Below are 24,914 nucleotides of genomic sequence, written 5' to 3'. Positions count from 1 at the left end.
TAGCTTAAAGCAGTGGTTTTCAGCCCTGGCAGTGCATTAAATTCTCCTGGGGGCGTTTACCATCCACTGCTGCTTGGACCCAGCCCTGGGTCAACTGAATCGGAGTCTCTCTGAGGGTGGGGCACCGGGATGGAAGAATTTTATTTTTTTAATTTTTTTTAAACGTTTATTTATTTTTGAGACAGAGAGAGACAGAGCATGAACGGGGGAGGGGCAGAGAGAGAGGAAGACAGAGAATCCGAAGCAGGCTCCAGGCTCCGAGCTGTCAGCACAGAGCCCGACGCGGGGCTGGAACTCACGGACCACGAGATCATGACCTGAGTCGAAGACGGCCGCTTAACCGACGGAGCCACCCAGGTGCCCCGGGATGGAAGAATTTTAAAAGCTCTGTGGGAATCTTTAGCGTCCTGTCAAGGTGAAGAACCACCAGCTTATGGGTGCGATTCCAGAGCTTCTGTGATCCCGTCTTTAACTTTTGGTTAATGGCTAAAGTGTATCGAGCATTTACGGCTCATCGTGGGCATTCACGGATTTGGTTTCCACGGCATCCGTTTTCTTTCTACTGGTGAAGGTGAAAAAGCTCCCTGGCTTTTCTCTGGCTAACTACATCCCTGCTTACCGATTGTGTGGTTGATGACCCTGATTCTTGACTTCAGGAATGGCCAGCTGATTCTTAGGCTTGACGAGTGGTTTGATTCACGAATGGTGTCAGTTAGTCTGATGAGGCTTGAGCCAAGCCTTTTGCTGGAATTACCGGCAAAGAGGTGTTTTAGTTCCGGTGGGGCTGGTAAACCAGGTGAACCAGGGACTGCTCCAGAAAGAGAACCTATCCAAGAGCAAAGCCAACGTAGAAGAAAGCAGGAAAAGAAACAACCTCAGTGGCTAGATGGCTCGGACCCCAGGCTTGGATCTAGCCACGCCTGAAGCTATCAGTCCTAGTTCTTTAAGTCATATGAGCCAATGAGTTCCCATGTTGCTTAAGCCAGTTTAAACTGGTTTAAGAAGCAGGTAAGAAAATCTCAGCCATAAAGACCTGACAACTTGACCTGAGGTTGAGTTATCAGAGGCAGGAAAGCCTTATAGAGGGAGAGTTCAAGCCAGAACTGCGGATGTCACGGTCATTGTGACGGCTCCAGCTTCCTCCTCAGTGGGGCAGAGGGTGGGTCGATGGGGCTGGCCACACTGTGCTCCCTCCAGATTCAACTACCTAGCCTGCCATGGCCCTGGGCACTGGGCGGTTGTTGATGCCATTTTTAGAAGCCTGTGTAAAAATCGAGAAGACATTTGGGAAGGTTGCAGGAGCAGGAGATGTGGACGTTTCTAGAATGAAAACCGCCTCCTTTGGCCACTGCTACATCTGCTTCGTTTGGGTCATGTGTGCACGGACACCGGCAGGAAGTTTGGGCTCTTATTGGTAAGGCCGTTTTCTATGCTCTGTCTCCCCTACCCCTCTCCCATCCCCCAATTCAGGCAGAAGCCAGCCCTCCATCATCTTTGTCCCCGTCACATGGTGTACGCCCTCCAACCTCGCCCTCACCGGCCCGGCCTGCTGTGCCACTAGGACATCAGGTCACGCAGAATCTAAGAGCTGATGGCAGCCTGGGCCCTTACAATTTGCAAAGCCATCTGGGAGGCCCTGACGTGCCCGTGGGTCCTCTCCCCAGCCCCGGTGAAGTTCAAAAGAAAACGGTATTAAACCATAGAAGGGAAAGATACTTTTTGAAATGACGCACAAAATTACATGCAGCGATTATTTTCTTTTGAGACGGACGCTTTTTTTCTTTCTTGGGGAGGTGAACCCCTTCTTTGCCAGTGTCTCAACTAGCTGCCTGGTGCGAAACCCCAAGCTGACTTGTCCAGCCAGCACGGCTAACACACCGGCCACCTAGTCCGCTCCCCACCCCCAGAGGCAGGTGCTACTCAGTGATTCCTGTTTGAAGAAGTGGAGATTCTCTTGATCTTCTGTCTTTCTAACCGCATCCATCCACCCATCCATTTATCATCTATCTATCTATCATCTGTAATAACTATCCATCTATCTTTGTCTCTTACTCCTGACTTTGAACTTACCCGGGTCTGTTATATTTTTTGTGGTTACCTTATTCATCCTCCATCAGGATGCTCCGGGAAGTGAAAGGAGGCCCAGGTGGCACTTGGGCACACGCTGGCGAGGCCTCGGCCTCCCGGGATGTGTGGTGGGGGTAGGGGTACTCCCCCAGTCTTCCTCCCCCCGCCCCCCGCCCTCGGCTCATCCCCAAGGCTCTGAAAGGTGTGTCGAGCGTGTTTTACCAACGGTCTCCGAACGGGTGGTAAAGAAACCTTGTGTGGTTCATTCAGTCGGAGAGAAACTGAGTCACAAAGCGATGACTTACAAAATCGCAGAAAGGAGGTCGCAGGTGAGGTGGGGCCAAATCGCTCACACAGGACCCCTCGGTGCGGGTGACAAAGCTCCCTCCTGGGCCAGCATCCGTGGGCAGGAACGGAGCTCCCGGCCTCCTGGAGCGAGCTTGTCGCAAAGAAATAATAAAACCCACTGAAGCCACGCCACATGCCTTCGCTAGGCCTTCTACATGCATGGGCTTATTTGTTCCTTAAGGAAAGTGCAGTTATTCCGGAAAAGGAAATGAAGGTGCCACACATACTGGGGACTTGTCTCTTCCCCAAAAGGTATAATGGAGTGATACTAGGTGTTTGCCATTTGGACACCCCTTCAAAAAGGTTTTTGAAAATCTCCGGAAGGGCAGCGGACACTCATTCAGAAAGGAGCTTTCGGATCTCAGAAACATGTTCAGTGTGCCCCAACAGGCAAGACGAAATAACCCCGACTGGTAACTTGCCTCAGCACCTCACCCCTTAGATACATAAAAACAAATCACCAACTATGCTCAGGAATGAGTTAGCAGCTCTGAGGAGCTGAGAGCAGGAATCGAATCAGCTGGGGCTTCGGCCCCCTTCTGTAGGGGCAGGGACTGTGGTGGAGGGGGAAGAGGGGGAGGAGGGAGAGGAAGGGGAGGAGGGAGAGGAAGGGGGGAGGAGGAAGAGGGGGAGGAGGGGGAGGAGGAGGAAGGGGAGGAGGAGGCGGAGGGGAGGAGGGAGAGGGGGAGGAGGGTGAGGAGGAGGAAGGGGAGGAGGAGGAGGAAGGGAGGAGGGGGAGAGGGAGAGGAGGGGGAGGAGGAGGAGAAAGGGGAGGAGGGAGAGGAAAGGGAGGAGGGAGAGGAAGGGGAGGAGGGAGAGGAAGGGGGGAGGAGGAAGAGGGGGAGGAAGGGGAGGAGGAGGCGGAGGGGAGGAGGGAGAGGGGGAGGAGGGTGAGGAGGAGGAAGGGGAGGAGGAGGAGGAAGGGAGGAGGGGGAGAGGGAGAGGAGGGGGAGGAGGAGGAGAAAGGGGAGGAGGGAGAGGAAAGGGAGGAGGGAGAGGAAGGGGAGGAGGGAGAGGAAGGGGAGGAGGGAGAGGAGGAGGGGAGGAGGAGGGAGAGGAAGGGGAGGAGGAGGGAGAGGAGGGGGAGGAGGAGGAGAAAGGGGAGGAGGGAGAGGAAAGGGAGGAGGGAGAAGAAGGGGGGAGGAGGAAGAGGGGGAGGAGGGGGAGGAGGAGGAAGGGGAGGGGAGGAGGAAGGGAGGAGGGGGAGGAAGGGGGAGGGGGAGGAGGACGGGAGGAGGTAGCGGAAGGGGGGAGGGGGAAGAGGGGGGAGGAGGAAGGGGAGGTGGGAGGAGGGGGAGGAGGAAGGGAGGAGGAGTAAAGGGAGGAGGGAGAGGAAGGGGAGGGGGAGGAGGAGGAGGAGGAGGGGAGGAGGAGGAGGAAGGGGAGGAGGGAGAGGAAGGGGGAGGAGGAAGGGGAGGTGGGAGGAGGGGGAGGAGGAAGGGAGGAGGAGTAAAGGGAGGAGGGAGAGGAAGGGGAGGGGGAGGAGGAGGAGGAGGAGGGGAGGAGGAGGAAGGGGAGGAGGGAGAGGAAGGGGGAGGAGGAAGGGGAGGTGGGAGGAGGGGGAGGAGGACGGGAGGAGGAGGAAGGGGAGGAGGGAGAGGAAGGAGAGGGGGAGGAGGAGGAGGAAGAGGAAGGGGAGGAGGAGGAAGGGGAGGAGGGAGAGGAAGGGGAGGAGGGGGAGGAAGGGGAGGAGGAGGAGGAAGAGGAGCAGGGAGAGGAGGAGGGGAGGAGGGAGAGGAAGGGGAGGGGGAAGAGGGGGAGGAGGAGGGGAAGGGGAGAAGAAGAGGAAGAGGAGGAGGAGGAAGGGGAGGAGGGGGAGGCAGAGGAGGGGGAGGAGGAGGGAGGAGGGAGAGGAAGCGGAGGAGGAGGAGGAAGGGAAGGAGGGGAAGGAGGGGGAGGAGGAGGGGGGATGGGGAGGAGGGAGAGGAAGGGGAGGGGGAGGAGGAGGAAGAGGAAGGGGAGGAGGAGGAAGGGGAGGAGGGAGAGGAAGGGGAGGAGGGGGAGGAAGGGGAGGAGGGGGAGGAAGAGGAGCAGGGAGAGGAGGAGGGGAGGAGGGAGAGGAAGGGGAGGGGGAGGAGTGGGAGGAGGAGGAAGGGGAGGATGGGGAGGCAGAGGAGGGGGAGGAGGAGGGAGGAGGGAGAGGAAGGGGAGGAGGGGGAGGAAGGGGAGGAGGAGGAAAAGGAGGAGGGGGAGGGAGGAGGGAGGAGGGGAGGAGGGGAGGAGGGAGGAGGGAGAGGAAGGAGAGGAGGAGGAAGAGGAGGGAGGAAGGGGAGGAGGGAGAGGGGGAGGAGGAGGAGGAGGAAGGGGAGGAGGAGGGGAGGAGGGAGAGGGGGAGGAGGAGGAAGGGTAGGAGGGGGAGGGGGAGGAGGGGAGGAAGGGTAGGAGGGGGAGGAAGGGGAGGAGGGGGAGGAAGAGGAGCAGGGGAGGAGGAGAGGAGGAGGGAGAGGAAGGGGGAGGGGGAAGAGGGGGAGGAGGAGGGGAAGGGGAGAAGAAGAGGAAGAGGAGGAGGAAGGGGAGGAGGGGGAGGTAGAGGAGGGGGAGGAGGATGGAGGAGGGAGAGGAAGGGGAGGAGGAGGAGGAAGGGAAGGAGGGGAAGGAGGGGGAGGAGGAGGGGGATGGGGAGGAGGGAGAGGAAGGGGAGGAGGAGGAGGAAGGGAAGGAGGGGAAGGAGGGGGAGGAGGAGGGGGATGGGGAGGAGGGAGAGGAAGGGGAGGAGGAGGAGGAAGGGGAGGAGGGAGAGGGGAGGAGGGAGGGGGGACGAGAGGGAAGGGGAGGAGGGGGAGGGGAGGAGGGGGAGGGGAGGAGGAGGGGAGGAGGGAGAGGGGGAGGGAGACAGAGAAAGAAAGAGAGAGAAGGAACAGAGACTGGGAGAGAGAAAGGGTGAGACAGACAGACCGACATGGGGTTTGACTGACGGCTTGGAGAGGGGCAGCCGAGCCAGCTGTGTGGCAGTCCACCTCTGGTCCCCGCAGCCACCGCTTTGTAGTTACCACCATTTTGTTGCCTGGCAGGTGTCTGAGATGCAAGGCAGCGTCCAGAGCCCCGCAGAGAGCAAGGCCATGGTCAGAGATGCCTCTGGGAGGGGGGGGGGCGGCCCCTCAGCAAGCAGTCCAGGCCTGTCCCGCGGGGCGGCACAGATCGAATCAGAGTTTAGATCCCGCTTCTGAAGAGTTCTGCAAAATGGTGTCTGTCGTGTTGACACTGGTGGCGACTGTGTTCCCAGCAGAGTGTCCTGGTGCGTGCGGTTCCCTAACGAGCTGGCCGCCCGCCCGAACAGCTCTTATCTCCCTGTTTTGATGACATATCCTTAAGATGACCTATATTAGCTGGCACCTCGGATGGCCGCTCACAAAAAAAAAAGTATCACTGGAAGGAAAAAAAAAAATCCCTAATGATTGTGTAAATATTCTTAGCCCAGAACATTAAGCGCCGATGCCCTCTGCTGGGCGAGGCGGGCAGGGGCGCGGGTCGGCGGGCTGGTGGCCCTGCACAGAGCTGAGGGGGCTCTGAGGGAGAGCAGCGGGAGGCCTGCCTCCTACTCGGGACCCACGGACGTCATTCAGGGCACGGGGGCCAATCCGAGCTCCTTCAGGCACGGGAGATCAGACACAAACCTGAAACTACTTACAAGTACATCCCTCACTTGAAGACATTTCTGACCATCTCTTCCCCTGCATTTGTGTCCCCGGTTACTAATACTGGCGGGCCGGACAGGTGGGAGAGAATCAGGAGGAAAAGGCAGGGGCTGACGCAGGCAACTTTTTTCATCAAGGGAAAGGGTTCTGGGTCTCAACAAAAGTCCTGGCAGGGATGGTGGCCAAGTTCATTTTCATCGTTCAGTTGTCTTTCCCAACCAGGACACTTTGGGCTTGAAAGAGGGTGCTATTAATGATGATACCACGTCAACAGGTGTAAACCAGGAGTGTTCGAGGCAAGTCAGGTGATCAGTCCAGCACTGTCCAAAAAGAACTTTCCACAACAATGAAAACGCTCTAGGTTTGTGCTGTTGGGTATGGTAGCCACTAGCCACGTGTGGCTATTGAGCGTCAGAGAGGTGGCCAGTGCAACTGAGAAGATGCATTCGCAGCTTCCCTTCATTTTTGTTCATCTAAATTTAAATGCAAATCATTGCATGTGGCTAGTGGCTAGCGTATCAGAGGGTGGAGCGCTGGTCTGATTCTTCATAGGCAGATACCCTGGATGTCAGCAGGTTCTCAGGACTTTCTGAGAGAGGTCCTCAAAAAGAACTTGTTGAATAAATGAAAACTCCACAATCAGTCATTTGTGATTGTTGGAGTTATCCTGAATTCTTTTAAGGAGAAAATGATTACAGAAAAATCCAGAATGTCAGTGGGAGTGTATTCAAGTTGAGTCAGTAAGAACTTGCTGAACAAATGGAAACTTAACCATCAGAAGTCACTGCGCTCTGTCTCCACAGTGGTGGAAATTCAGACGCCTTCTTGGAGTCTCCCAGGAACTTCAAGAAACACAGCTTCTCTGGGGAGAGGCCGAGAGCCCAGTGACCGCTTTCCTGCGAAACTGCATGGTGGCGTTGGGATCCATGGTTGGAAAGGTTGTTCGTCACTTGCTTCCAGTGCCTTCCCGGGAGTGTCTCAAAAGCCAGCAAAGTTGCTGCCTGCTCAGAAAAGACCTCTTTCATGTGGGATTTTCACCAGTAACTTAAAAAATGTCTCCAATCGTCTCCTGGTGTTATAGATTTGGAAAGAGGCATTTTTGTTTCTAATTATAAATGCCTGGGTGATGTCATTCAGTCCCCAAACCCCCAGTGGGGCCGTGCTGAATAGAGAAAGACAATATGCTAACAAGTTATCTGGAGGTGTCAGAAAGAAATAATGAAAAACAGTACAGTTTGGGGAAATGTTTTCCAGCCTGCTTTCTGGTTTTAGCAACTGCACTGGAAAAGATAAGAGACACATGGCTTTTATAAGGAGGCCGCGGGATCTCCAGGGGATGTGAGGCAAGAGAAAAGAATCAGGCCGAAAACATGCAATCATCACATATTCACTGAGAAACAGATTCCAGCACAGCAAAGGGAGCTCTTCAGGGAAGGGCTCCTGTGTGGACCGTTGGGGCAAAGATTCAATGGGCTCCGGGAGAACTTGACTTCAGCTTGATGGTATTTGAATAATCTGCCAGAGAGAAAAACAGATATGGCACTCACTGTCACATTTAGCGTTGAAACTCTCGGTTTGACTGAGTAATGTTCAGCCATGCCCAGGGGTCAGGCCTACACTCACTCAGAAACAAGTGGGGAATTGAAGCAATTATTCAGATATCCACAGACACAGCTACTGGCCAGTGCTGTATCCCCGATTTAGCCCGGAAACAGTAACACCATTATAAGCTGTTTGCGAGTTGTGGAGCTATCTTGAATGTATTAAGGAAAGGAGATTACAGAAAAATCCAGAATGTCAGTGGGAGTGCGTCCAAGTTGAGTCATACGGACTTGGAGTGGGAAATTGAGGGCCTCCTACCACCGAAAGGAACATCTTGCTCTCAGCCAAAATAGAAATAGAGACTGGGGTTTAAGTTTTTCAGATGGGTCGGTTCTCCACAGTCGCCGTTTATTAAAGGCACACTTGATAAATTTCACGTTGTGTTGCATTTGAGCCCAAAGACAGAAAGCACATTGGAAGTTTTGAGATACTATGAATAATCTTGTGTAAGTTTATCCCTGAAGGGGAACCTTCCCATGATTCTCGGTAGGCCAGCCAGTGGGGAAAATTGCCCTCCCCGCACACACCTCGTTCAAAATAGCTTTGCATACAATCCAGTTTACCCCCCTGTAAGAGAAAACCTAACACCGGCAGCTTAAATAAGATTTATTTTATTTAAATAAGATTTATTTTCCCCATTCAGTATGCCACCCAGAGGTAGGCGGCTGCTGGTGTTGGTGTTGTATGGATTTGAAGACCAAACTTGTTGGGTTTTTTTTTTTTTCATGGTCGCATGGCTCTTCAGGCAGCAGAAAAGAGAATATGTGAGTCTTCACCTTCCCCACCCTTCACCTGCGCCCCCCCCCCCCCGCCACCTTTAAGGAGCTTTCTGGGGGACGCCTGGGTGGCTTAGTCGGTTAAATGTCTGACTTCGGCTCAGGTCATGATCTCGAGGCTCGTGAGTTCGAGTTCAAGCCCTGCGTTAGGCTCTGCGCTGACAGAGCAGAGACTGCTGCAGATCCTCTGTCCCTATTTCCCTCTGACACCCCCCCCCCCACTTATGCTTTCCCCAAAATAAATACTTTAAAAAAAAAAAGGAGTTTTTTGTGAAGGCCACCCCATGGCTTACGGCATCTCACGGGCCAGAGCCGTGTTAAGCGGCCAAGTCTAGGTGCAAAAGAGGCTGGGAAATGTAGTTTTTAAAGCTGATGTTTTTAAAGCCTCCTTCCAACACCCCCATTAAAGTTGATATTCTATTAGTAACAAAGAAGGGAGACTGTCTATGGGGTAGGCTTTCAGTAGACTTCATCACTTCAAAAAATCTTAAAACGGATAAAAAATGTTTTTAGGGCGCCTGGATGGCTCAGTCGGTTAAGCATCTGACTTTGGCTCAGGTCATGATCTCACAGTTTGTGAGTTCGAGCCCCGCATCAGGCTGTGTGCTGACAGCCCGAGCCTGGAACCTGCTTTGAGTTCTGTGTCTCCCATAACCCTAACTCCATAGCTTTTTTTTTTTTTTTTTTTTAAGTTTACTTATTTATTTGGAGAGAGAGAGAAGTAGGGGGAGGGGCAGAGAGAGAGAGAGAAGGGAGACAATCCCAAGCAGGCTCCACGCTGTCGGCTCAGAGATCCACATAGGGTTCGAACTCACCAACCGTGAGAGCGTGACCTGAGCCAAAAGCAAGAGTTGGATGCTTAACTGAGTGAGCCACCCAGGAGCCCCAGTAACTCAATAGTCTTTATAAACGACTTTTATTTATAACCAATTACCATGTAGTAAAATAATGGCCATGTATATTATTAAATATGTATAGCAACAAAGGAAGCGAGTTAGCGAAGCATTAGTACTTGTGTATGTGGGCATGTTCTCCGTGAGGGCAAAGCAGCATTCTTACCGCATGATCTCCTGCACGTTTCCCCGGGGGGTAAATGAATTAGGTGCCACTTTGTCCATCAGCAGCTCAGTCTCCTCCTATTAGAATCCGAGGCTGAACAAGGATACTCCTGAGAACTGGCTAAAGAGCTTCAGTAGGAGTTTCTTAAACCTGAAACACACCGTCTAGGGCAAGTTCAACTTCATTAGTGATTTGAAGAGAGATTTATTGAGCTAAAGGGAAGCCCTCTCTGAACAGAGTGTGTCTGTCTTGATTTAAGTAACTCGAACAGCCACGGCATTGAGCGGTGGTTAGGTTCAGGTCTGAAACAATTTCTTTGTGAGTCCGCCATTATTAGCGGTGGGAAAAAGAAAGGGGGTGAAGGGTCGGGCTGAGAGGTGAGGCTGGGGGTGGGCAGAGGGGCCAGATGTGCTGGGACTGATGTGCCCATTAACAGTTGAGTTTTAGCCTGTGGCTCAGGGGTCGTAAACTCCTTCAGGGCCAGACAGTACCATGGGTACGGGAGGCTGGCCAGGGGAAGGAGAAAGATAAGGGAGCAAATCTGTCCCCATGGTGACAGTCACTCCTGGGCTCCGGCCAATTGCTTCCATAGGAGACAGCAGACCCAGTACTGCTAGCCAGTTAGATCTTTCAGGAAAAGCCCAATATCTGAATGTTTATATTAAATCATTTTGATAGTGTCGGGTCACATTTCATAATGCTGGGGCAAGTGTGGACCGAATGTGGCCACAGTGGGCAACTTTGCTTTAGGGGCAATATGGTCTCAGCAGGGTTGTCTGAGCAGAGAAGCAACACAGATACTTTTCTTCCTCTCTCTCTCTCCATTAGCCATGGGGAGAACGTTCCAGAATGCAGAGGAGGGTACTACAAAGACAGGGGCAGGGAGGGATCCACTGAAGGCAGGAGAGTCAGACAATATGCTCTAGTCACAGCCAGAATGCGATTTGGTGAGTGTTGGGATTAATGCAAATGGCAGTGAGGGTAGAGGGGTAGGCTAAATTCTGGAACAATTTCTCAGGCCCAGCATCAGAGCATTTAGTGACTGAGTGGATAAGGGACAAGCCCCAGATAGGAAAGGGGAGAGTTGAGGAACAGAGTGATTTTGTTTGAAGCAGAAGTTGCAGTCTGGCATTTTGGCAGAAGAATATGCCCCAGAGGTATGTTCTGTGGGCCACGCAGGATTAAAATTTCCTTTATATTAATGTCCAGTTCTTGGGGCTCCTGGGTGGCTCCGTTGGCTGAGCATTCGACTCGATTTCGGCTCAGGTCATGATCCCACAGTTGGTGAGATCAAGCCCCACGTCAGGCTCTGCGCTAACAGTGCAGAACCTGCTTGGGATCCTCTGCCTCTCCCTCTGCCTCTTCCCCACTCGTGCTCTCTTTCTCTCTCTCAAAATAAATAAGCTTTAAAAAAAAACACGAACATTTACATACACATCCAGATTTCTGACTCCCTTTGAAAAAAAATCTGAGAGTATTAGACATAGATTCCAATAACCAACAACAGCCGGCACTGGGCAGGGGTTGGGGCTGGTGGGGGCTCCCCCGGGGCTAATTTTACCCATCTGGCTCTTCTAAGTATCTGAGTCTGTGACCCCTGAGGGAGCCGGTCGTGCAAACCTTAGGAATATACGAGGTCAGCCCAGCAGAGCAAGGAGCAAAGTGATCCAGGCCACAAGCACACTTCAGGACAGAGTAGGGAACACTGCAAAGGGCTTTAGACACCATAGACCGGAAGGGCGAGGACGCACTGGGAAGGCGAAGTAAGGCAAGACATAGAAGCTGCATGTGAGTGCGCAACGCTATGGAGGAGCCTGTGGTAGAAGGCTTGAAGCAGGCTGTTGGTGAAAGGCGTGCTGCCATCTTGGATTGGCGATTGGTCAATGCCCAGTAGCGTGGAAAGGGAAAGGGGCACACCCAATGGCCTGGGGCTCTAATTCTCTGTATCTGCCACAGGAACCCCAAATTGTTGCACAAGCGCAAGGAGAGAGAGACAGGGTGGAATGTTCTTTGTTTCCTTGTTGTTTGTTACAGAACCAGAAGCAACCTCAATGTCCATCAACACAGTTACAGGTAAATAAACCATAGTCCGTGGTACCTCTGAGGTTGGGGATAAGTGCTTAAAAGGAATCTTCCATCACCTTTAAGCTGTCCGTTATTTTAACCAGACAAATGCGTTTCTGTATCAGTCATGCCATTAAAAGGTAATTGAGAGCACAGGACAATGCGTGTGGCGTTTTGCAAGGACTGTCTCTGTAGAGCAGAAGGAGTGGAGAGGAGATCACAACGTCTTGAGGAGTAAACAGGAGGTGAAGGGACAGAAACCGAAGCTGGGGGAATGAGGGAAAGAGGACTAGAAGGCTACAGAAAGACTCAGGTCAGGGAAAGAAGCAAGGGAAAGTTCTTTGTTGGTTCCCTTTAAAAATTTTTTTTTGATGCTTTTATTTATTTTTGAGAGAGAGAAAGAGACAGAGCACCATCAGGGGAGGGGCACAGAGAGAGGGAGACACAGAATCCGAAGCAGGCTCCAGGCTCTGAGCCGTCAGCACAGAGCCCAACGTGGAACTCGAACCCATGCACCGCGAGATCATGACCTGAGGCGAAGTCGGATGCCTAACCGACTGAGCCACCCAGGCACCCCTTTGTTGGTTCACTTTTAATGGGGGTGACCAAGAAACCCAATAAAAGGACATTTTTACTTCTCCTGACAGGGCATTACCACTACAGTAGAGCATGGGGTTTACTTCTGACCCAAGCTCACACCTATAATTTAGTTCCTGACTCTTCTGATGTAGAAAAGTCTAGAAGAATTTTGATGGGAAATTAAAATGGTTTCATTGGTAGGATAGGACCACAATACCCGTATGAAGATGAAATATTCATTTGGGGGCAATGTTGTTTAAAATAGAACACAGAGGAACATCCATTTGATTAAATGTTATAATGGTGGGGCAGATTAAAAATCGGGGTTTCCAGGTTTTCAAATTTTAAAACAGAGTGAAATGCTAGTAATACAATATTTGACTTTTCAAATGCATGCTGCAAAACTTCCTGTGTGGTTGAGTCTAGTTGCACTCACAAAAATGAGGAGAGGCGTAAGGAGAAAAAGAAGGAAAGCATTCAATTGTCAACAATGCTTTGCTCTGGGTGCTGGAGAAGCTGGTGATTTTACTTTTCCTGCATTTCTGTTGATGAGACAGTTTTCTATTGAAAACATTGTTGCTTTCATCATTCCCCAAAGGAACTGTTTTTAAAACTGTAGTTTGAAAATCATTTATGAGGGAAGACAGCCAAGGAAGGATTCCTGTTTGGCAAGGAATCAGGCAGGCTGGCCCTCAGCAGCCTTTTGGAGACTTTTTTTCCCCCCTTCTACCCAAATGTCAAATGTCAGGCTTCCACACAGTGTGACAGAACCTAAAACGATCAACTTCCCAATGCCGGGCGACAAATGTCAACTCCTCCCCACTCCCAACCAAAGGCCTGTTGTGTGTTCTTAACCCTCAAAGAGAAAACACAGAACTCAGCGGGCTGGGATATGAGCTGGCAAGAGAGGGCTGACCCTGAACGAGTTATGTGACATATAAAGAGAAGAAGGTCGCTCCTCTCCCTCCTCCTGAAGCCCCTCCTTTCCCCCAACATGGCAGGAAGCAACGCAGCCTCATGATTAAGCCTGTGAACTCTGCCTTCGAACACACCCGTATGGAATCCCTGCTCTCATTGAACAGCTCTGGGGCTTCTGGTAAATTCTGTGACTTCTTTGCACTTCCGTTTTCTCCTGTGTAGAGAGGAGATGAAGAGTCCCCTCTTCACTGGGTTCCTTTGAAGATGAACTGAAATAATAAATAAAGTGCATGGAGCCTCCATGTAGTGACAGTTGAGTCGGTGGTTTTATTCTCAGGGTGATCTGATTTTATTTTCTTCTCGTGCCACCTTAGGGCCATAATTTTGGGGGATGGAAAAAGAAAGGGCAGTTTGGGGAGAAAGATATGCTTTTCAATCCTCAGGTTTTTCTGTGAGCATAAAGCCTCCAAATTCTAGGCCGGCCTCCATTTGGAGCCAATGAGCAAATTTGTTGAGCATTCTTCCCTTCCAGGCAGTGTGCTTAAACCCCCTTTCAGGTGTGTGACTAGGTGTCCCATAGATTATCTAATCCTGTCGTGTTTTATTCACCTAAGTCCCGAAAACAGCCACTTCTTGTCCCTTCTTCAGCAACCATACTGATTGAAGCTGACCTCTTCTCTCCAGAAGCAATGGCAATGGCCTTCTACTTGGCCTTCACATTCATTCTTCCTGTTTCCAGTGAACTCTGGAAGCAAGCAAAATAGGAGAAGAACCAATCTGGAGAGGATAGCCTTCTGTGTGGACCCAGGGGCTTTGGAGACAAAGCTGCTTTGTGCCCTCATAGCTGCCTGGCCCCAGAGACCCCATGGAGGACCACCAGGCTTACAGTCACCCATCGTCGCTCTGGGAAACACCAGTGACTGTCTCTGCCTTACTAGGTAAGTGCCTCTCACTCACATCGAGTGTTGCGATTCACCTTTCCCTGTTTTCCCATCACCAGGAGGGAGACATTTGTCATCCAACACGCCATCAGATGTTGGGGTTGCTGCTTCAGGAAACATGTGCATATCTGAAAATCCTTCTCTGCAGCTCTTTAAAGCCAGCCTTTGAATTAACCAGAGGTCTGATGAGATTTTTCCTTACGTATACCCACCAGGGGTGACTTCGTTGTTGAGTTGGTTGCTATTATTTGACAAATGCATCAGACTATTCCTATCTTCCTTCTATTGATCTGTGGTAGGGGAATAGTGGATGTGAAAACAACTTTTTTTTTTTTGAAAGGGTGAAAGCAATCCTTCCAAACGATCATAGGTTCACCCCATGATTTTGTCATCTCGTGGAGTTCGTTTTATTACAAGCTAAACTTACGGAAGGAATCCCATTTTGGCTTCATCTTTTTGGGACTCCTTTCTTGGCTAAGTTAAAGGTTTAGTTTAGAATGTTCAATTTGGTATCTTATGATTGTCTTACAAAATTTTACAAAAAAGGCAAAATGCTATAGAGAGAGCTGTTCACTATGGTGATGTCTGAAGAGTGGGGCCTGTAATAATTTCTCTTTTGCTCTACAGCAGCACAGAGAAATGGCTTATCCAGGGCTTGTACATGTCTGAGGGGTTGAGATATCCAAGATTATAATCATGCAGCTTCTGAAAAAACTCAGGGGAATGTATATGACATAATTATAATCATAATCTTATATAAGAAATTAGGTACCCAAAGCATAAAACAAAATAGCTTGCATGGAATTGGACAGTCAGGCAATTAGTATGCATATATTGATTACCTGTTATATGTCAGGCACTTTCAAGCCAGGGACATAATCAATACAAAAAAAATATTTGAAGGTACCACATACACATAAGATTGAGTCAGGGAGATAGGATTATGGTATCTCCTAACATTTAAAAAAATGTTATGGTTTCATAATTTAAAAAAAGGCAGAGAAATATTTGAAACATTTAAAAAATGTTATGTTTTCATAATTTAAAAAAGGGAAAGAAATATTTGAAACAGCATACTGATAAAAGTTGCAAATGCTAATTTTGTGAACTTCATCCCAAGCACTGCTCTTGAGCAGACTCTGAATACTATCTGATTTACCTCTGTGATGATGGTATTATCCATAACATCACTCCCATGTTATAGTGGAGAAATTATTTTATATCAAGCCCAATGTCTTAGAGCTCATTCAAGGGAGAAATGAGTTCCAGAACGTTGTCAACTGCTACTCCAAACATAACACACAAGGGTACATAACACAATTATGTGTGGGATTTCCTACAGTATTTCCTTGATACTTGGCTTTTGGAGCGGATGCCTCCTCAGCTATCTTGGAGTGTTCTCTGCTTTTCTTGTTTATCACTTTCCCAGACCCAAACTCACAGTTGATCCTCAATCAGCAGATGAATAAACCAATTGCACTTTGATAAGAGAGGCCAGGAACTGGGTTGTCTGCTTCATTTCTCAGAAGTGTCTGTCAACCCTGTGGGATTTTTATGGAGTTTTTGCTGTATGCCTACCATTGCAAACTGAAACACATGATGCCAACTCAACTCATAAGACAAGCAAACACATAAACTGGGAAGACGGTGATAAAAACAGGAAATAACTTCACCCTGGGAATATTCCAGAAACCAAGTTTGAATAATTGCTTCATGTTCAGTTGGACACAGGTTCACTCCCAGTTTGACTCACACATGTAAATACTCCTGACTACCTTATGACTGTTAAACACACACACACACACACACACACACACACACACACACACACCCTTATCTTTTCAAAATGCTAACTGTGCAGCATGAATCAGTCAGTCTGAACTTCAGAGCCCTGGGTCCTTCATCATCAACCTTGACTCCTCTCTTTGTCATCCTCACATCCAATCTATCAGCAAACCCTGCCCTGCCACCCACTTTCTAAATTTGAGACCTGTTCTGTCAGTTTGAGTAAATGTTTCATGTGCACATGAAAAAGAATATATATCCTGCAGTTACCAGTTGCTTTGTTCAGTAAATGTCAATTAGGTCAAGTGTGTTAAATAACGTTGGTCAAAATTTTTCTATTCCTCTTGATTTATTTCTGTTGGTTTGCCCATTATTTACTGATAGAGGAATATTAAAGCCTACCATTATGAATGTGGATTTATCTATTTCTCCTTTTAGATCTGATTGTTTCTGCCGTATACATATAGAGGCTATATTAGAAAATGTTTCTAGATTTAGCATTGTTCTATCTTTCAATGGTGCTGACCCTTTTTGTTATTATAAAATACTCTCTGTATCTATTATATTGCTTCTTACCTTAAAATTGACTTCATCTGGTACTAGAGTAACTAATCAGCTTTCTTTTGATTAGTGTATGCAATATATCTTCTCATCCTTTATTTTCATCCTGTCTGTATACTGATATTTAAGGTTTGTCTCTTGCAAGCAGAAAATAGTAGGTTTTTTAAAAATTTAGTATGATAATCTCTCTTTTCATTTGAGTATTTAGTCCATTTACATTTAATGTAATAATTAATGCATTACTAACATAATACTAACACATTACTAGCTGTTTCAATTAGTTCCACCTGTTGTGAGTTCCATTTTCTTTCCTTTATTATGAACTTTTACATTAATGACATCTTTTTTTTAGGTCATTCTCCTATTAGCTTGTTATTTCCATATTTTTTGTTATCCTACAGATTATAAGTATGATCCTAGACTCATTATGGCCTAATGAAATAGTGCTTTTACTACTTCTCTGGCAATGCAAGGAACTTAGGACATGTTTAATTCCCTTTTACTCTTACCTATTGCATTACTGCTGCTATACATTTTATTTCTACATATATTTTAAACCCCACACGACATTATTATTATCTTTTAATGCAGTCAATATTCATTTAGATTTAACAACACATTTATTCTTCTGTTGCTCTTAATTCTCTCCTAAAATTTTAGTCGTCCTTACGAGATTATTTTCTTTTTGCCTAAAGGACTTTCCTTAGTCTTTCTTTTAGTTAAAGTCCACCGGTAATGTAGCCACTCAGTTTTTGTTTGTCTGCAAATACACTTATTTCATCTTAAATTTTGATGGATATTTTTACTGGATGTAGAATTATAGGTTGGTAGTTATTTTCTTTCAGGTCTTAATTTTTTTTCTTTTTGGTAATGTTTATTTATTTTTGAGAGAGAGAGAGAGAGAGAGAGACAGTGCATGAGTGGGGGAGGGGCAGAGAGAGAGGGAGACACAGAATCTGAAGCAGGCTTCAGACTCTGAGCTGTCAGCACAGAGCCCGACATGGGGCTCGAACCCACAAACCGTGAGATCATGACCTGAGCCAAAGTTGGTGGCCCAACCGACTGAGCCACCCAGGCGCCCCTCAGGTCTTAATTTTTTAAAGGGTTTTGTCTTTGGACTTCCATCAGTCCTTCTGAAAAAGCAACTGCCAGTCTCCTTGCTGTTTTCTATCGAAGTGGAGCACTGTGTCTCTATTTTAGGATAACTTCATATCAATTTTCTTGTCTAGCTTCTGTTTGTTCTAGTAGGTGAGATGGTCTGCAACTAGCTATCTGGACAGTTTCCCAGAGAGGAGTTTTACATATTAAATGCCTTTGGTTTTCCTTAGATGATGTTGGAGCTAGCAGCTGGAGGTTGAGGGAACGACAGAAGATCAGAGGGAGAGAGAGGTTAAGACAGACAGAGTAACTTTACTTAAGAGGAGTGGATCCCAGAAGATTAGCAGATGTCTGCGACCATAGGAAAGATATAGGGGACATAATGGCAACTTATGAAAATAAATGGCCCTAGAATCTGAGAGACTATGATGGCCAATATTACATTTTATTTCTCTTTATTATGTTATACTTCCCTGAAGTAATGGAGATTCAGAGAGGTTAATCAACATGTGTAATCTCAGATAGCTAGTACACCTCTTGAGATTTGAACCCATGCCGGTAGGCTCTAGAGCCCACACTTTCAATTGTTTGAATGTTTATTTTTGAGAGAGAGAGAGAGACAGAGTATGAGCAGGGGAGGGGCCAAGAGAGACAGAGACACAGAATCTGAAGCCAGCTCCAGGCGCCGAGCTCTCAGCAGAGCCCAATGCGGGGCTTGAACTCATGAGCTGTGAGATCATGACCTGAGCCGAAGTCGGAAGGTCAACCAACTGAGCCCCACCCAGGCATCCCCAGAGCCAACACTTTTAACTTCTAAGCTACAAGACCAGAGCCTTCTAAAGTTATCTGATTATAAACCAAAGTGAGAAATACCTCATGAATCTATATGCACATATTAATAATAAAAACTTTCACTAATCAATATTATCCATATTATGTGTAATACATCATGAAATATTCTATTCTATTCCATTCCATTCTATTCTATTCTATTCTAGTCCTATTCCATTCTGTTCGGTTCCATTCTATTTCATCCCATCCCATTCTATTTGCTGGGTCAACATAAACGGGTGGGTCCCCCATTTCAGATAAAAATCACTGCTAAAGACAATGACTTACCTTAAGGATTAGTAAAATACACAGCTCTGATTTGCTGGGGAAAGTTCTGAAAGCAAAAAAGCCACTTATATTGTTGTTCAGAGATTTTAACAACAGAACACCTTTGGTCACCCCCTTCAGATTCTCTGGTAGGCAGCCTCCAATAGGCATGTTAACTTTCTACTGGCACTGAGCAAGTGAGGACATTATTTTGCTTGTTTGGGAACCCATCTTAGTTCTCTCTACACAGCACAAGGCCTGACGAGGTCACTCAGTAAATGTTTGCTGCCTGAGTCAAATAAAGGGTCATCTCAGAGTTTTTCTCCTCTATTCTCTATTTAGCCCTGAGTAAAGAGAGCTATGCCATCTCACTCTGGGTCAGAGTCAACAGTAAAAGAATCTCCTAGAATGGTCACTTTCCCAAAGTTGCCGTTTTAGTCTGCTGTGGCACCGAGGGATTAAAGAAAAATTACCACCCCCCTCCCTTTCCAGAATTTCCTGTCCTGTCTTGTGGTTGACTTAAAATATTTCAGCTCCCACCTCCCTCTTTCTCACCATTACTTCTTCATGGTTAAAGAGGTTATAAATTTGCAAAGGAAATGATTAAGCAAATCCAACGCTCTTGGCCCGGGACCTGATTTTTCAAGGCCCCAGTTTTGGAGAGCTGAAGAAATCTGTGTGATGAAGGGTTTGCACATGAGTTTTTAGCCTTAGTCAGGACTGGGGCATAGTTTCCTGTTTTTGTACCCTCAGAACTGCTAAGCTCCTGGTGAACAAGCGGCCAGCGGAGATAGGGAGGGGGTGGGGGCTTCGGGGAGAGGGTTGGGAGTCCAGAGGGGAGGAGAGAGCTATTCCTCCGTCAGCTCTGGCAGAACTTTAGTGAAAGTGGAAAGATTTTTTTTTTTTTAAGGCAATGAAAAAGAGACTAGAGGCAGATTCTAGACATTGAAGTTGAGGCTTTGAGTGGTAAAGAGGGAAAGAGACAAGTTTGAGCAGGGCTTTTAATGGGCTCCCAGATACTCAAAGAACAGTCGGATCTCAAAACGTTCCAATGAGCATGAGCGTTTATTCGACACGTATGCGCCAGGCACAGTGCTAGCTGCTTGGCATGGAGTAGATCATTAAATCCACTTGGCATCTCTATTTGATGGATGTCAAAGCAAAGTTAGACACGTTTAGTGAGGTAGCGTTACTGGGACCATTCACAGACATGTTCATTTCTTTAGATACAGGATGGGTGTGGGGCCCTAACCACTGTTGCTTTTCTCATTTTATTTTTTTCTTTCATAGCAGGGCTTGAGGTCGTGCTGGGCATTTGCCCGTTAATGCCTCTTTCCATGTTTCCCTTTGAACTGCATTTCCCAGGTTCCATTGCCAACTGGATTCTAGTTAAGTTCCAAGATATTTTTCCTCTGCCCTTCTGTCAGCAGAAAGGCAGTGCTCCCTGAGAGCCCCACTCCGGTCCCAGCTACCCTCAGGCAGCCTCTCCCACCCCTATGCGGTGCCCCGCCATCCCCCACCCCCAGGGTGTCCAGATTCTCTTGCTTTGGTAGTATTGCCTCTTCCTTCTGTCTGTCTGGCCCCCATGGTATGGCGGCATTCTTCTTCTGTGTCTAATCTCTAGGTGGTCTCCTTGTCACGTGCTTCCTTTTTCAACTCTGCCAGCTCCTATAAATTCCCCTCTATTGAACCACGTGGCAAGAGACCCTAAGCGAGATACAGATGTTTGTGCCTCAGACACCGGACCCTGAGACAAGAGCTTGGAGGCAGGTAGTTTATTTGGGAGGTGACCCCAGGAAGCACAAATGACGGAGAGTATGTTCATGAGTGTGTCACTACTGTGAGCAGGTAGGATTCAGTTTTGCTGGGGACCCCAGGGGAACATTCAGCAGACACATCAAAAGTGTCCCTCGGAGAGATGGGGAAGCAGAGATATTTATCTGCTGTCTCCCATCCCTCATTGCTTGAAAGCTGTCCCTCGGGGCATAAAATTTTAGGCATTTCCAGATTGCCCGGCAGGTGAGCTGAACAAGTTCCCCTAGCCCCTGGAGAAAGCCACCAAAAGGAAAAGCCAATCGTGGAGGGAATTCTGAAGTGGGCTGAAGAGAAATGAGGCGGACCGTCCACCCTGACTGCTACCATGGCAACCTAGCTACTATTATAAGATACAGTCAAGGAAAGCCAAAGGCAGACTCAAGTCAAATTCTGGGGAATTTCTAGAATTCCCCAGAAATTCTACTTTACTTGAGAATGGGATGGCCATCAGGGAAAAGTCCGTATTTTTCTTTTTCTTCTCTCCTCCTTCTTTTCTTTTTTCTTGGATGAGCCAGCCAGCCAACGCATTGCCACGATGGGGAGAGCCTGGCACACGGTTTAATCCTAAAGATTGGGTGGCCTTTGAGCCCATGACAGGGAAGCCACGTGTTCTACCTTGGGCAGATACCATCTGTCTCCTCATCAATAATGCTCACTGAGCACTTATTATTTGCCGGGCACTCTACTTACAAGCTATCCACGTGTTGTCACACTTACTCCTCTCAGCTACTTTCTGAGTTAAGTACTACTCTTATTCCCATTCTACAGAGGAACAAATTAAGGCTCTAGTATGCGCAATCACGTGCTCACAGTCTCCCAGCCTTGGGTCATAGGCGCGGATCATCGGGGTGGATCAGGGGCCAAATTCCAAACCCACACTTATGACACTTGGAAATGAGTATTTAAGCACTCTTGTAGGGACCAGCCCCATTTCGAGGTTTTGTCTAAATGGGTATTTCTTCTGCTTTTTGAAGCGGCTTAAGAAGAAAATGATTACATTTTGTAACACTGAGTAGAGGGTTCGGGTCACGCCATGAGTATTAGTCGGGTTGAGTTTATGTTAGATCCTACCTACCGCCAAAATACAGGTTGGATTCTGCCATGCTTCAGCTCCGATATTTTCTTCCCTATTTCTCAGGAGAAGTTTAAACTTCTTCCTCTGGGCTCCTTACTTCATGACCTTGATGATCTGGTCTGTGCCTCCTCTCCAGCCTCCACTGTCTTATCTTTCCTCCCCACGGCCTCACTCTGGCCACACTGAGCTACTTGCCGTTGTCTCTGTAGACCCTGGGCTTCGGCACTTCCTGTTCTGCTGGGAACCCCTCTGGCCGACTCTTACTCATTCTTTGCGAATCAGCTCAACTGTTACCACCTCAAATGGCCAACCTCCCTCCCCTGGAGTCTTGTAGCAGTGCCTTCCTCTGAGCTCCACAACACCCTACGTTTACTTATCACACGTTATATTGTTATTGTCCTTTTGCCTGCCTGTCTCTCCCACAGACATGAAAACATGTCTTTGGGAGCTTAGGTTGGGTTTCAGCCTTGACTCTGACATGTGTGTCCTTGGGCAGCGTTGCGTCTCCTCTCTGAGCCTTAGTTTCCTCATCTGTAAAATGGGTAGGAAGCAAGGCAATTTATGTGGCACAGGACATCTGGCATCTAGTAAGTCCAACGTTAGGTATGCATCTTCCGGGCTAATCTTTTCAAGTTGACGATCAGTGGCGTGGTAGCTCTACCTAGACCCGTGCTTTTCAAATTTCCCTGCGTCGGAACCACCTGGAGGGCTTGCTAAAACACACAATGCTGGGCCCCACCCTGAGACTTTTTGATCCAGCGGGTCTGGAGTAGGGCTTGAGAATTCGCAGCTCTAATTCGTTCTCGGGTGCTGCTGATGCTGATTGTTAGGGGACCACACTCTGAGAACCACTAGCCTAGGCAGCTGGGGAGGGTGGATGTCTGATTAAAGTGATCGAACACTTCGTGCTGAAATAAACTCATACCAGAGCGTAAGGCAACCCACTGCCCAATGGATGTAGCCATAGGGTATCTATCAATTAATACATCCATTCAGCCAATATTTGTTGAGGATCCACTGCATCTAAGCATTATGCCAGACATTGACGACGGAGCCGTGAGTGAGACAGACATAAAGTCCCTGATGTTGATGAGCTCGGTCTAATGGTCCCGTTCTGGAGGACAAGGCATCATAAATGCACATGTCCCATCAGTCGGAATTGAAGGGCATCCTTGGTCTGAGGAGTGGCTAACTTTAAAGATACTGATGTCAATAAGTGCCTGTTTATTGCATCATTGGAGTTGACTCTAAATATCTATTTCACCGGGGGCACCTGGGTGGCTCAGTCGGTTGAGCGACTAACTTCGGCTCGGGTCACGATCTCACGGTTCGTGGGTTCGAGCCCGGCGTCGGGCTCTGTGCTGACAGCTCAGAGCCTGGAGCCCGCCTCGGATTCTGCGTCTCCCCCTCTCTCTGTTCCTCCCCTGCTCGTTCTCTGTCTCTCTCTGTCTCCCCAAAACAAATAAGCGTTAAAAAAAATCTATTTCACCAAAATGATACATCAAAAATTGATTATGCTAATCCCAGAATCCCAGGTCTGGAACTGCAGCCATCACTTGGCATTGATCTTAGGGTGAAGTCAACCCATGGAACATGGCAGAGCGAGTCCAGAGAATCAGAGCTAGGCTATGATATAACATCGGAGAAATGAAATGACAAACATCCTTACTGCTATTATTATTATTAGCCAGTGGGAATGGGAGTTTTCTGCTACTTGGTGCTGGAAGTTCCCTATGACATAACAGCTCTCCTTTATTAGCTCTTTATTATGCACCAGCCACCAGCTCCACAAAACAGGCACTAAGACTGTCCCATTGTTTAGGGAGGAAACTGAGAAGTAAGTCATTTGCCCGCTAGTTGCGTGTAGAGACGTGAGAGGTAAGGCTGTGTCGTGGGGCATGAAAGGCTGGTGAGGGTAATTTATATGCTTTGCAGTGACACCAACCTAAATGGTTTGCAATCACAGTATCCTTTCTTAAGCCTCTTTCCAGACGAAGCTGACAAGAATGGAAAAACCAACCAACCAACTCTATCTCTGCCTGGCGGCCTGGGAATCACCCAAGGCAGTTGACTTGCCCAGGTTGGCCCTCTTATTCTAAACTTGACTGCTTTCTAGAAGTTCATCGACAAACACATTCTTAAGAGCTGTTTTGGCCCGACCTCCTCATTAGGGAGTCAGGGAAAAGAGCTTGGCTGGAGCACCCTATGTTCTAGAACTCCCCCATGTGGCCAGATTTAAACAACAGCATCCGTGAGTGAGAGCCCAACGGGAAAGCAATGAGCTCCTTCAGTGGCGACCATTGGCAGAAAAGCAGCTGGGGGCCATTTTGTCAAGAAGTACTCCTTTGGAGAAAAACAAAACAAAACAAAAAAGCATATAGGTGCACGCCAGTGTCCTCATAATAAACTATAACAAAGGTGGCAATTAAGTTCCATTAGGGGCAGACAGATTTAAATTAGATAATGTATTCAGAAAGCATTCTATAAACTGCGGAGTGTGAGAATGTGAAGCATTATTATTATTATCCTTATTTCTGCAAAATTGCCCGGGTTGCTATGCCTGCCAAGGCCAGTTAAAGGGCCAGGGGATAGAGAAGACCAAATGAGTAGCTCTCTGGGGAGAGGAGACAGAGGCGAAAGGGTTACGCTCCCCAGAACACCAATGTATGCAAAGGGTTAGATCCCAACCGGTTTTCAGGCCAGCGCTAAGACCTGAATTACAAATTTACAGAATGTGCTGCTCAGTAATTTTTTTTTTCCTCCCCTAATGGAGCCTGTTAATTTCCAGTTGGCCACTTTGTGTTCACTGATGGCATGAGGAAGGTCTAGCATGCAGAGACGTATTTCTACTCCCCGTGCGGACCCCCTTTTAAGAAGGCTTCAAAAGGGACATGCAGAGGATGCTTAAAACCCACCCTTATCATTCTTACCATTCTGCAAAGCGCATGCCCTGCGTCTGCGGCTTGGGTGAGTTAATAACCGAAATCATCTTCCTTTCCAAAATTGTCTTTAAAGTAGGAAGGCTAGCTGATTTACCTTTTTGTGGCTTAAGATCCACGTGGGACTATTTGGCCTAAGAAATGGCGTTTGTCAGGTCCGGATTGTAGAAATCTGTTCCCTTCTGGGGTAGGGGGGGCAGTCGGAGAAGGAGCCAGCGGGACACAGATTCCAGTCTCTTGGAGTCTGATTTAATGGGGCTCCATTGCCATTGCCTCTGGACTGTTTGCAAGCAAACAAGGACAGTCCAGCTCAAGCGTGTGTGTGTGTGTGTGCGTGTGCGTGTGTGTGTTGAAATCCTGGGTAGCTTGCTCCAAGAAAAGAGCAGGGGGAATGCAACAAAAACCGAAGAGCTTAACTTTCTTTCTCTTTTCCCTCCGTTTTTGGCATTTCTTTAGGCATGCCTCCCCTCCCCTAGATGATGAATTCACGAGGGACCTCATGGGCTGCTGAGAACAAGCACGCTTTTGAATGAACTCTTTTACGGATATCAGTC

At 48.1% G+C, this 24,914-nt stretch overlaps 2 long non-coding RNA genes across 4 annotated transcripts; one reads left to right on the top strand and one right to left on the bottom strand.

Moving 5' to 3' along the window:
* Positions 1-314: 314 nt before the first annotated feature.
* On the bottom strand, positions 315-24,853 carry LOC123579979. Of its 3 annotated transcripts, none has more exons than XR_006703038.1 (4): positions 24,352-24,853; positions 6,044-7,565; positions 2,373-2,506; positions 315-1,261 (listed from the first exon to the last, which is right to left on the bottom strand). It is a non-coding gene; the product is annotated as an uncharacterized LOC123579979 (long non-coding RNA). The 3 variants fall into 3 exon arrangements; XR_006703039.1 differs by having other exon boundaries at positions 322-407; positions 620-2,506; XR_006703037.1 differs by having other exon boundaries at positions 315-2,506.
* Positions 12,222-24,914, top strand: LOC123579980. The gene is made up of 4 exons (XR_006703040.1): positions 12,222-13,226; positions 13,788-13,986; positions 24,195-24,388; positions 24,817-24,914. It is a non-coding gene; the product is annotated as an uncharacterized LOC123579980 (long non-coding RNA).

This window comes from Leopardus geoffroyi, chromosome A3 (genome assembly GCF_018350155.1).
Source record: "Leopardus geoffroyi isolate Oge1 chromosome A3, O.geoffroyi_Oge1_pat1.0, whole genome shotgun sequence".
Taxonomy (NCBI): Eukaryota; Metazoa; Chordata; class Mammalia; order Carnivora; family Felidae; genus Leopardus; species Leopardus geoffroyi.
This window is presented reverse-complemented; position numbering and strand designations above follow the sequence as displayed.